This window comes from Pimephales promelas, chromosome 8, assembly GCF_988280905.1.
Source record: "Pimephales promelas chromosome 8, fPimPro1.hap1.1, whole genome shotgun sequence".
NCBI lineage: Eukaryota > Metazoa > Chordata > Actinopteri > Cypriniformes > Leuciscidae > Pimephales > Pimephales promelas.
In genome coordinates this window covers 35,045,094-35,058,357 of record NC_142776.1, presented here as the reverse complement: position 1 = coordinate 35,058,357, position 13,264 = coordinate 35,045,094, and the positions used below count along the sequence as shown (strand labels likewise).

Sequence of the window (13,264 nt, the reverse complement as noted above, 5' to 3'; positions counted from 1 at the left end):
TTTAGGATTCTTTTTATTTATTTACTTTTTGCTCTGTCTGCATTTGAGTTTTAATAGATCCCAGATCTTTAGGGGGCTGTACATCCTGTTTGTGTGTGCCATATGAGTTTAAGTGTGTGAGAGGGCAGTCAGTAAAGAAGGCCGTGAACGGTGTAATTACTCTTCACTCTCTGTCTGTTCTTGTTTCTCTCTCTCTTTCTTTTCAGTATCCTTCTTTTTCTTTCCACTGTAATAGTTTACAGAGATTTTTCAATTTTTCTTTTTTCAAAAAGGCAGACTTGTTCTTGAGTTTTGAGGTCACATTTTACAGTCCTCAAATATTATTTGCCCATTGATTTGCTGCAAAAAGGACACTCGCCAATCTGTTAGTATGAAAGAGCCAACAACGCATCAAAGGTGCTTGCAGACGCGTCAAATATATAGCTTGCTAGATATCCAGAGCTGCCGCACGACTCAACCTCACGTGATGTCATGAGCTACAGCCAATCAGAGCAAGGCATAGGTTGAGGTCAGTATTCTTTGCTGGGTATTGGCGCACATGCTGTTTCGCGTCATTTCCTGTTCGTTTTATCGCGTGATTTTTCGTGACAAAACGTGGTTTGTAGACAAGATAGAATCGTTGGGTGACAGAGTTGTTGTCAACTCGTGTAGTGCGTTACCTCCTGTTGTTGATCAATCACGTTGTGTCGTGTGGTGTGAACAGCTCAACAACTTGAACACTCCTGATTTCACAGAGAGCAAGTCATGTAGTGTAAACCACACAGTTCAGCCCAACGTTTTAAAATCATGTAGTGTGAACAAGGCTATAGTTAGTATGCCAAATCTCTTTGTGGACCTTACAATCGTCGGCGATTCTCTCAGATCAGGTCTTTGATCATTCACACGTCGGGATTGTCACTCACATGAACGAGCACTGATTTGCCTATGATTTCGGGCATTTGTCAGCGATCTCACAAAACCTGTCGTCGAGCAAAAATCGGGCCTAAAATCGTTCAGTGTTAAAAATCGGCATCAGTGACAGTTTAGTCTTCATTTTTTTCTCATTCATTTCTCAGTCACAGTAGGGAAGAAAAGACGAACACAACTTCACTGTCTACTGCAATAAAGACGTTCAACAATTAGGCCAGTGCAACATGACATCCTGACTTTTGCGTAAACATACATGCCACTTTCGAGTCAGGTGGCGTGTTATCTCTACGCATTTTGAACTATCTGCGTGTATCCACGTGTATGTCTACGCCATTAACGTCCGCGTCATTCCGCGTGTCTGTACACGCAGTCAAATCTCCAGTCATAAATGCCATTAACCCCAGTGACGGTTAAGTTTAGGGATGGGGTTGAGGTAAGTCGTATCTTTTTTTTACCTAGGATGGTAAGGGAACAGTCATAAATGCCATTAACCCCAGTGACGGTTAGGTTTAGGGACGGGGTTGAGGTAAGTCATATATTTATATAACGTTAAGTCAACGGCGTTCATAAACACGCTGAAAGACGATTATGCGTCTTGATAGCACGCCAAAAATGGAAATACGAATTGGCGTGTCATACACGCTACTTCATGAGATCAGTCTGGCCAGTGACAATTAGATTGTCTCCATTTTTTTTAATTTTTTTTAGCCTTAAAGGATTAGTTCACTTTTGAAAAAACTTTTGCTGATAATTTACTCACCCCCATGTCATCCAAGATTAGAAATTTAGGTTTTTGATGAAAACATTCCAGGATTTTTCTCCATATAATGGACTTCAATGGGAACCGGATGGTTCAGGTCCAAAAGACAGTTAATAACTGTTTCAGATGCAGCTTCAAATGTCTTTAAACGACACCAGACGATGAATAAGGGTCTTATCATGCGAAACGATCGGTTATTTCAATGCTTATTCCAAAAATGTAACTTTTCTAAGGACAAATGCTAGCCTTTCTCCATTCTGTGAGGTGCGTTTGCAACGTCACGTAGTACGTAATTACGTTCAAAAGGTCACGGGCGACGTAGCCAGAACTACAGAGTCAGAGTGTTTACAAGTTGAACGCATAGGTTGAACGTGAAAACTAACTCAAACGGTGTTTACAAAAAAGGAATTAAAAGGTAAAACAACAATGTCGGACGATTTTGATTCTGTACTTCCGGCTACGTCACCTGTGACCTTTTGAACGTAATTACGTATTACGTGACGTTACAAACGCGCCTCACAGAATGGAGAAAGGCTAGCATTTGTCCTTAGAAAAGTTAAATTTTTGGAATAAGCTTTGAAATAACCGATCGTTTCGCATGATAAGACCCTTATTCATCGTCTGATATCGTTTAAAGACATTTGAAGCTGCATCTGAAACAGTTATTAACTGTCTTTTGGACCTTGAACCATCCGGTTCCCATTGAAGCCCATTATATGGAGAAAAATCCTGGAATGTTTTCATCAAAAACCTAAATTTCTTTTCGACTGAGGAAAGAAAGACATGGACATCTTGGATGACATGGGGGTGAGTAAATTATCAGCAAAAGTTTTTTTCAAAAGTGAACTAATCCTTTAATATTTTAGTGAATTTTTTTTTTATTATTTGAAGATGAACGTTTTAGCATATTGATAGCACTATCTGTCAAAGCACAAATTTTCCCTGCTGAAAAACTTTGAGACAATTACATGTCAGGATTCATAATGATTGCTGTGAGCAATGTGTTATTTTGTTGTTCATTTGTTATATATCTGCCTGGGTTGTACTTAGCATCAATATATAACTAAGAGCAATGATGGGTGTCAGGTAGACATGACTAAACCCAACCTAGATTTTGAAAATGTGCAGTTTAAGATTTTGAAGAACTTATGAACCTCCTCAATCCTTGATTTTACGATATGCCCTTTCTGACAATCCTCACAATTAGTTGCCCTTCGTTCTTGCGGATGGAACTACTTTTGGTGGTGTGTTTTTACAAAGTGGGGCTTTCCGCTCTGGCTTGGGTCCACCTGGGTCCACCTCACTTTAAGTTCTTCCACCAGAGCGATTGTACTTCTGGCTGCATGTTTGATGTGCAAATCCCTCCTTTTTCTGCACTTCCTGCACTTCTCTCCTTTTGTTTTTCTTGTGTAAACGAATAAAGCATTGCAGATATGGAGTGAAAAAAGGTTGAGTTCATCTGGGATGAGAGCGGATTGGATATGTGGGTATCTCAGCAGGGTGTACCACCACTGAAGGCAATGACTGGATATTATAAAAACACTGTCCGTCTTGCTTCTCTAGCACATACGCTTTCTCTAGCTGTGTGTACCCATGCCACACCTTTTAACAATGTAATCTCCTCACATTCCAGATCTTTTAAAGGTAATATAAATACATGGAAATTGCATTTCATATCTGATCGAAAGGGAAAAAAAATTTGCTTCCAGCTCTCCTGCTTGGCATTAATGTATGTAACAGATATGAAAACGGCTCACCCCCTGATGGCATGAATGTGGCAATTTACAGACTCATATATGCACTTCTTTTCTCTTTCTAGTCCACCCAGCCTCTGAAATTCATATATTATATGCTGCATTCATAAATTACATTTAATTTTGGTGAACTAACCCTTTCCACCAGTTCCTTCCTGATTGAGCTGGTAAGCCAAAGATAAAGGTTTAGACAGATAGTAACTTGTGTTTTTGTGCTATCTGAAGCAGACCACCTGTTGACTTTTGGAGTTGTTGTGCATGTGCATGTGCATGGGTGTAGATTGTGTTAAACACGATTGCATATACATATTTGGACATATATAAACAGGATGGAAGAGTGTTGTACATTAATGAAATGCAAATCCTTGCACATATTTCCTGAACATGAAAGCAATTGATTTATCAAGCATTTGGTGAGTAAAAATGTTTATGTCCAGGGTTTAAATTAGATTAAACGGGTGTGTTCAATTCTCACAGGCAAATGCGAGATGCGAGTTGTGAGACGATCACTTCTTTGGGAAAGCCCCACCAACTCACACAGATGTTGAAGAATTGGTTATGGCTGTTCTGAGAACTCACATTCTTCCAGACACAACTAATCAACTGCCGAAAATTAGATTCTTGTTCTAGTAGTGTGTCTGCCAGAGCCAGGGAAATACTTAGCAATGCCTTTTCCATAGCAATGTAAATATTCCATATTTGTTCATATTGTGCTTGGGTCAAAAAAGGGTATCTTGTATTTGGCATCACAATAACAGTTAAAGGGTTGGTTGATTGCGATTTCACTTTTTTTATTTTAAATAGTGTGTAATGTTGCTGTTGGTGCATGAACAGTATCTGCAAAGTTGCAGCGCTGAAAGTTCAGTGTAAGCAGAGATATCGTATTTTAAAAAATCAGGAAGTTTATTGCCTACAAAAACGACTCGAATGGGACTACAACGGGTGTTAGACGTCACTAACCCATAGATTTACATCAACCCTCCCTCTGGAAATGCAAAAAAGGGCATGACCATGTTTCTGCGGCTCATTGAAAGTGTGTTATTTTCACCAGCTGTCAGGTCTTCTGTGTTCGGGCTTCCCACGGAGTCGGACGTTGTAGTTCGTCAACAATGGATACAATTTATGTTTGATTATGTTGCTGAAAATTATAATCATAATCTAGCTGTGCTGCGCATTTTACGAGAGACAGCTTCCACAATCTCCACGAATTCAATGCCGGATTCAACAAGAAAATGTTACTAAAGCATGAAGCAGATACAACTTTAAAACCAGAGACAGCAGTTGTTGGGCCACAACCTGTAAGTAGGCTAAATAAATGTAAATGTTTTTGCATGTATAATTTCAGACATAATGTTTTAGTTTTATCAAATGCCAGCGCTGACTTTAGCCACTTAGTTATGCTATTTCGTGTCTACGACAAACGCGTACAAACATTTTGGACCTGAATTTGTATATTTATTAATTTTGTAAATGTATTTTTCATGTATATATACTTTATGACGTTATTTTTCGATTTGATCAAGAACGTCTATCAAGAACCAAGGCTGTTTGTGTATATAGTAGACAACCAGTCAGTTCGATGCTATTGTGTAAAACAAACGTGTATAAAGTTAAAAAAGAAATATAGGCAAATTACCATTCAGAAACGTTTTGTAAGAGCCGTGTGTGGCGAGGTTCTGCTTTACTCTTTTCATCGCCACTTTCTGGGTCTGATTCTGGCTCAAACTGATACTACAGTATCGACACCATTATGTACATTTGACAGGAACACATATGCAACTCTCACCCGTAAAGGTAATGGGCGTGAAGTATACGGACAACGTGCACTACAGTTTAGCCCAAACTAACCAATCTGAGCCCATTGCCTGCTTCTGAGGGAGTGGTTTCATAGACTCAACCGGTCGTTCAAATGACAGAGGAGAAAGCGGCTTACAATAAAGGTGAAATTTATGAAAAATAAAACTTAAAAAAAAAAAAGAAAAACCACGAATACATGTTATATTGTACCCCATAAACACAATCATGCAAAGAAAAAAAGCAGTCAACCACCCCTTTAATCCATCAATGCTCGCAATCATATATCATAATCCATAAAATGTCTCTGTGGAAAGGTTGAACCTGTTTTTGCCTTATTTGCATATTTAGGTTGCCCAATTGCAGCTTTATATGCTTTCTGATATATAACATCAGCACAGCTAGCATGCCTTCAAATATTTGACACGTTTCTTAATGTAACATGACAATCCTGTAACGCGACCATCAATGGCTGTCGACTTATTTCATAGATTCCCAGATTCTTTCAAAGGGTGTTGTATCCATTAAAATGGAAACAAGGCCAACAAAGGGAAAAGGCAGACAAGTGTAAGAAACAAAAGAGAGCGAGAGAGGAAGATTTTGAGATCGCTCGATTTTCATAGCCTTACGATTTTCGGGGCAGTCTTGAGTTTCAGATTCCCACAACGGGCCATCAGGGAGAGAGAGGTGGGGAAGTCAGGAGAATGGAGGGATGAGCTAAACGGGATTGTGAAGGAGTGTAAATTGAAAACCGTGAGGAGCCTCTCTGTGAACTCGTTCTTCGAGGGCAGTGGAACCTGTCTGAGGGTTTTTTCCACAACCGCTGGTTTGTATTAACGCATGACAAAGAGCTCCATTAAACATCATTTGTCTTCTTGGAAATGCTTGTAGGCCTAGTCTCTTTTATTGCCTTTAACAGCAGTGTTGCAGGTTAAATGCAGGTTAAGCCCTATCATCAGCATCTCATGCTGTCGGTTATCACAGAATATAATTTAGAGTCTTCACTCAGTTCATATAAACAAACAAAAACCGTATTTACAATAAAGCACTCGCAGTGTTTCCAACGATTGCTGCTGTGACTGGTATTCTGGATTAGTTTTTCCACCACAGCTACATCATCTTTTTGTCTTGTAATTAAAGTAGTGCATATATGAATAATCATTTGAAGCATATTGTGTTTTATACACAGCGATAATAGCCTGTATTCGACTGAAATTTCAGAATCGTCTGCAAGCGTCTGTCATGAGATGTTACGTATAATTTTGGTTTTGATTATATTTCATAAGTTTCTCCCAATTAAAGAATAAACCTGTCATGATTCCAGTAGTTTCCGACAACAAAGCAATGGAACGCATCAAGCTCGTAATCCCGACTTCAGAAGTGGGAAGTAATTCCTGATAGCACATGAAGGCAGCATTAATCTATAATGTCTATAAATTACTGTAAAAAATATTTTCATGATTTGCAATCACAACATTTTTCCTTTTGTCAAATCAACTTAAATAATTTATGTAGTTCAGATAACATAATATTTTGAGTTTCTGATGGTTAAATTGATCACCTCCATTTTATTAAACTCAATTTAACTCAATATATAACTCAATTTTTCCATTTCAATGAACTTAAAATTTTAAGGCAACCAGGTTACTTCATTTTTTAAGTTAAACCAACAATATATTTTTACAGTGTGCACTGTAAAAAAAAAAGTTGATTTGTCACAACATTCTTTCTTTTGTCAAATCAACTTTAATAATTTATTTAGTTCAGATAACATATTATTTGGAGTTACTGATGATTAAATCAATCTTCTTCATTGTATTAACTCACTTTTTCCATTTCAATGAACTTAAAATTTTAAGGCAACCAGGCTACTTCATTTTTTAAGTTAAACCAACAATATATTTTTACAGTGTGTAAACTTAATTTCTGTTTGGTGAATTTGTTACAGACTGGAGAGTGCAAGTCACAATCTACAGAGTTTAACATGTATCTATTTATATTTGATTTGAACTTAAACTTATATTGACTTTTTTGTCCATAAGTTAACAATGCCCATTTTTACTGTATATTTTATACGTCTGTTAATTGATTTTTTTCCCCAAGGTTAATCACCTAAACACATCCCTTTTTCTCTCTCTCACTAGCTTAGAGATCTATTACTTGCCATTTTTCCAAGAACACGTGCCAGCAGCTGCGAAAATAAACATGACACTGAACACTAAGAAAAGGCGTTTTTCTTTCAGCCAACCTTTGCAGCGAACCTCATCCCTGTCCAAACGCTGCAGATGACCGTTGATGCACAAAGACGTCTGTTTGGTGTTAATTTAGCGAAACAAACACAGGACTGCAGTGGAAATTCTGACAACCTTGACCCTAGTTTCTTTTGATAACATGACGTTGAAAGTGATAAATTGTTCATAATAGCACAAGAACGTGCCTTAAAGGGTTAGTTCACCCAAAAATTCTGTTTGTTCACCCCAAAATGATTCCGCCTCATGTTGGTCCAAACCAGCAAGACTTTCGATCATCTTCGGAACACAAATGAAGATCTTTTTGATGTAATCTGAGACATTTGTGCTCTAAAGAGATCGTAAAACTTATATGAATTGAGCGGTTTAGTCCAAATATTTAGTCCAAATATAGACTTGATCGCTTTATATGATGAACTGATTGAAGTTCGGCTTTTATTCACATAAACATTCATCCGTAAATATAAACAGAAACTCGACTGAACCTGCTCCACACTGAGGAACAAACCTCATTGGTTCTTGCAGAAGCTCAAACATGATGCGTTACATGAGAATGAACCTCATTGGTTCTTGCTGAAGCTCAAACGTGATGCGTAACACAAGAATGAACCTCATTGGTTCTTGCTGAAGCTCAAACATGCTACGTTACATGAGAATGAACCTCATTGGTTCTTGCTGAAGCTCAAACATGCTACGTTACTTGAGAATGAACCTCATTGGTTCTCACACATCAAGCGAACATGCGTGAGCTTCCACCACAACTGATGTGTGTGTGGATGAATATGAATAAAATCCTTACTTTAAATCTGTGCACCATAAAGCGATCGAGTCTCTTCAGAAAAAGTTGACTAAACCTCTCAATTCATATGGATTAGTTTTACGATCTCTTTATGAACTTTTTGAAGCATCAAAGTGGAAGTTGAACGACAGAAAGCTCAGAATTCAGCAAAAAGATCTCAATTTTAGTTCCAAAGATGAACGAAAGTGTTATGGGTTAAGAACGGCATGAAGGTGAGTAAACGAATTTTTTTTTTTTTTTTTTTTTGGTGAACTATCTCTTTAAAAAAGTTAACAAGGTCCATTTTAATTTCATGTTCACTTCAAATGTGAAATCAACCGTTCAGTGATTGTTTTCAAACAGGTTTCCTGGACATTCCCACTGTCTGCCATTGATCAGAAAACAGATAGTCCCGCCCCAAACACATGCTATTGGCTGAGTGTGTAGTAGTAAAAATGTTAGTAAATATCACACTATAAAAAACACACACTATAATTTTGCATTTTCAGTGTAAAAAAGGTGTCTAAAAAGTGAAAACAAAGCAGGACAGCTCAAACCAGAATATAATTATAATAGTCAGTATTTATAATAGTTTGTCTTACCTGGTTCAGAGCTCTTCTATTCCAGAGCCGGGTTATGTCTGACAACTAAGCAAAAACACGTTTGGGCTCATCTCTGCAGCGGCGTGCGTGTCTGTGTGTGTGTGTGTGTGTGTGTTGCAGCAGCAGCAGATGTCTGTTGACTCCTGATAGCGCGTGCTTCTCCAGCAGGCAGAAATGACACCAGATTCTGAGAAGCTGCTTATACAGGGCGAAAAGCAAAGCAACCGAATGCATCAAATGCGACTGTAGCTTTCTCTCACGTCCCTCATCCTGTACACTGAGCCGGTCTCACAATGCTCCCTCCTCGGCTTTAACTTTTCTCACTCTCTCTCCTTTTCTCCTCCCATTTTTGTTCATTTGAGTCTCACACACACACATGTCACACCAGGCAGGAAACACATCAAAGCTGTAAATTCAGAAATCTTCCATATTTTCTTGGCTGCTCTAAACATTTGGCAGTGTGGATGAACTGAAAAACTTGGAACTGTTTCCGTGCAAACTGTACAAGTCCATTAAATATCCTGTGAATGCGCTCGTGGGACGCTTGGCCAAGACCCCCAATGACTCGTCTGAATTAAACCGCATATTTCCAAACACAGCCTTGTGTTGAAGGAGGAATCATTGCTTTTAATGATCGATGGGATCTGCGTACTGAATTTAGATTTGGACAGGCAAATATAGGATAGGATCATTTTTGTGAATTCTGTCATCCGAACTACAGTTCAAGATCATATTTTTGTAATGCTTGAACACAAACATTCACGTGAATCTGGTTGTCTCATTTATATTGGGGCAATTTGTCACATGTATAAGTTTGGTGTCTGTAAGATATTTAAATGTTTTTGAAAGACTTCTCTTATGCTCACCAAGGCGCATATACACAAAACAGTAATGTTATATTGTATATTATATAACTATTTTCTATTTGAATATAATTTAAAATGTAATTTATTCTTGTGATGCAAAGCTGAATTTTCAGCATTATTACCGCAGTCTTCAGTGTCACATGATCCTTCAGAAATCATTCTAAAATTATTCTAATATTAAACATATATTATAATATTAAACATTTTTAATATTAACAGCTTAATATTTTTGTGGGAACTGTTTGTTCATTTGAATATAAAAATAAAGACATTTACAGTATTACGTTGGAAAAGATTACAAATGTGTCCTTGCTGAGCAAAAGTATTAATTTCTTTAATTAAAAGAACAAAAAAGCATTTTATATTTTGTGATTGTATGCAGTTATTTTTGTAATTGTATGCAGTTACACGATTTGTTATGTTTTGTTATGTTACTTTCCTATATTTGCTCTGAAAGCAATATATTATACATACAGATATGTTGTGGAAGATGTCTTTTGGAAAAAAAAAAGGGTGAAATCGTGCCTCGTTATGCATGTCACAAAATATGTGAACTTAGTCACTGTAATTTTTTTCTTGGACAGTAATGGTGGAAATGTTCAGTAGTTTTTTAAGTAATCTTGAGAAATTTTAACGGTAAAACGTCTGATAAATGTCTCTGCTCCTCTCTACTCTCTATAATGCCACATCTGCCCTCTGCTGGTTGCACATTATCACCACACTTGTGTCCGGTTCCAGCTGTTTTAAAGATGTTGGATTTGAGGTTTAGGCTTGAGAACACAAAGCAAGAAATATAAAAAATTAAGGTTTGTAGTAACGCAAAATGAACTGCTGGAGTGGTTATGGCTTGAACAGAAGCAATGCACATCTTCAACTCCTGCCAGAGGAGCTTGAGGGATTTGTTACGTGCTCCTAAACAGATGCCCTTATCGTTTCCTTCATGGATGCCATCTTACCTGCACATTCTCATCCTCCTCACCACTGTAACACTATATGCATATACACATGATACAAACTCGCAAACATCTCGCCCCGAAAGTATTTGGACACTTGAATTTCAATGCTTGAAATCAAGTTCCTTTTGTGCCCAAATGCTGCAGGACTTTCCTCTTCATTCATTTTTCTTCATCATTTTTTGCTGTCAGTAGATGTATGAATATATATATATATATATATATATATATATATATATATATATATATGAAGAGTTCAAATGCAAAAGCCTCTAAATGCCATTTGAAATTTTCTTCTAAAATGACCATTTTTATCAAGCTTGTATATTTAAGTTCAGTAATTTCACTTAAATGACAAGGTAATCTTCATTGCCATTTAAGTGAAATTACTGAACTATACAAGCTTGATAAAAATGTTCATTTTAGAAGAAAATTTCAAATGGCGTTTAGAGGCTTTTGCATCTGAACTCTTCATATATATATATATATATATATATATAATAAACATTTAATAAATATTTTATTTCAGCTAGTTGCCAACATTACTTATTTTAATTTAGTTTAACTTGATGTACTAAAACTGAAATAAAAATTAAGAAATATGTAATATTAATATTTAATAACTATATATACGCAGTAAAACAGCTGACAAAAAGACACAATAATTAACTTTAACTGGAATTAAAATGAAAGATATATTTAAAATATGAATTAAAGACTACAATAATACTGATATTTTAGTCATAATGCAAAAGAAAAACAAGGTAAATGACTAACAAGGAATCATTTCATTTAATAATTATATTATTATTGATCAATTATAATATTAATAATAATAACGTGCGTTTTAATGATTAAAATGTACAGTAAACACTTTGCTATAGACTTCAAGATTTTAAATGGTCATGGTCAGACATGCTCAGAGGACATACAGATGGGAAGTTGACTTCCTAATAGTTCTATCGTTCTTTCTTTGCTTCCATCTCTTCCAGTCAGTTTCCCATATGTGCAGCGAAGGAACAGATGGTTTGGAAATCAGCTGCTGTGAGGAACCTCAATCAGTGTGAAAGTGAGACATGTGCAGGTGAACACACACACACACACACACACACACACGAGGGGAACATCCCTTCACTGCAGCACTGCATGAACTACACCTTAAAAAGAGACTCAACAGAGGTATATAAATTTTTTTCCCCCTTAATATTATGCTTATGTGCAAAATTGGCATTTGTGTCAATGAAAGCGAGTGGTTCCATTAGGAGGTGTGATGCCATATTAAACACAGGGCCCATCACTTCTGTGGCCTTGAGCAGATTTGCCCTTGACTATAATGTATGCTGTGAACTATGCATTATATACTGTACAACTTCTAAAACAACTTCTGACCACTTCTAAAATATTTCAAACCATACGGCATTGCTTTTACCGATGAGTGGGGTACCATTATCATCTTGGTTATGCTTTTTGTGATATATTTTGTGTAAAAAAAAAAAATTCAAATTTTGCAGTCTATAATATGATGAGTCAAGAAAAAAACTGAACGGTCATGATTGTGGGATAACAGCATTCCACAGTGTGCTCTGTTGCATTCTGCACTTTTCAATACAATTACTCATTCAGTGCACTTCAATATATGTTGACAAAAATAACTTGCATCCTATACTTGCTTTGTAATAGTTATTACAATATTAGTATAGTGGTGCAAGATATGTTTAGACATTCAAAGCATCTTCCAAGCATAAAAATGTAAATTGCATGTAAAATATATATATATATATATATATATATATATATATATATATATATAGGTCATGGGTGCACATGTAACTGCCCCGCAAGAACACGATTGTAAGCCAGAACTACTGCAGAAACCTTTAGCAGAAGATGCCAAATTCAGCTGTTCTGTCATTTCCTGGGAAGTTTTGCAAGGTTACAACAAGTAACATATAGGCTACATGCATGCAGATACATAAGGAAATAGTTTTATCAGGAATAACGTTATAATGTGACAGCACTCCGTTTGTGCAGGTTTAATGTCTGGACAAACACTAATTAGCAGGAAAGGATGTGAGACTGATAAAATTAATTTTTTATTGCAAGCAAAAAGTGCAAACAACTATCCAGAAAGATTTTTTGTATGTTTTTGAAAGAAGTCTCCAATGCTCACCAGGGCTGCATTTATTTGATCAAAAATACATTAAACAGTAATATTGTGAAATATAACGATTTAAAATGAACTGTTCCACTTGAATATTTTGCTTTCCATGTAATTTATTCCTGTGATGACAAAGCTGACTTTTCAGCATCATTACTCCAGTCTTCCGTGTCATGATACTTCAGAAATGATTTGAAGAATGAAATAATCTGAAGATTTGAAGAATGATTCAATCATTTGAAGAAGATTTAAAGAATGAAAAGTTCAAAAGAACAGCAGTTATTTAAAATATATATTTTGTAACATTACTGCAATTTTCATCAATTTTTTGTGCATCCTTGCTGGATAAAAGTATTACTGACCCCAAACTTTTGAACAGTTGTATATGTTGACATTTTTGTTATTCCTTAGCTACAAAAAAAGCACTGTGGTGGTACCAGC

The 13,264-nt window shown here is 36.4% G+C and overlaps 1 protein-coding gene across 1 annotated transcript in view; it reads right to left on the bottom strand.

Moving 5' to 3' along the window:
• ripor3 (RIPOR family member 3) overlaps window positions 1-9,300 on the bottom strand; it is a 43,489-nt gene extending 34,189 nt beyond the window's left edge. Inside the window, exon 1 of the mRNA XM_039692768.2 lies at window positions 8,847-9,300. The gene's annotated coding sequence lies outside the window, so the exon portion shown is untranslated. The remainder of the gene's footprint in view (window positions 1-8,846) is intronic.
• Between the last annotated feature and the right edge of the window lie 3,964 nt (window positions 9,301-13,264).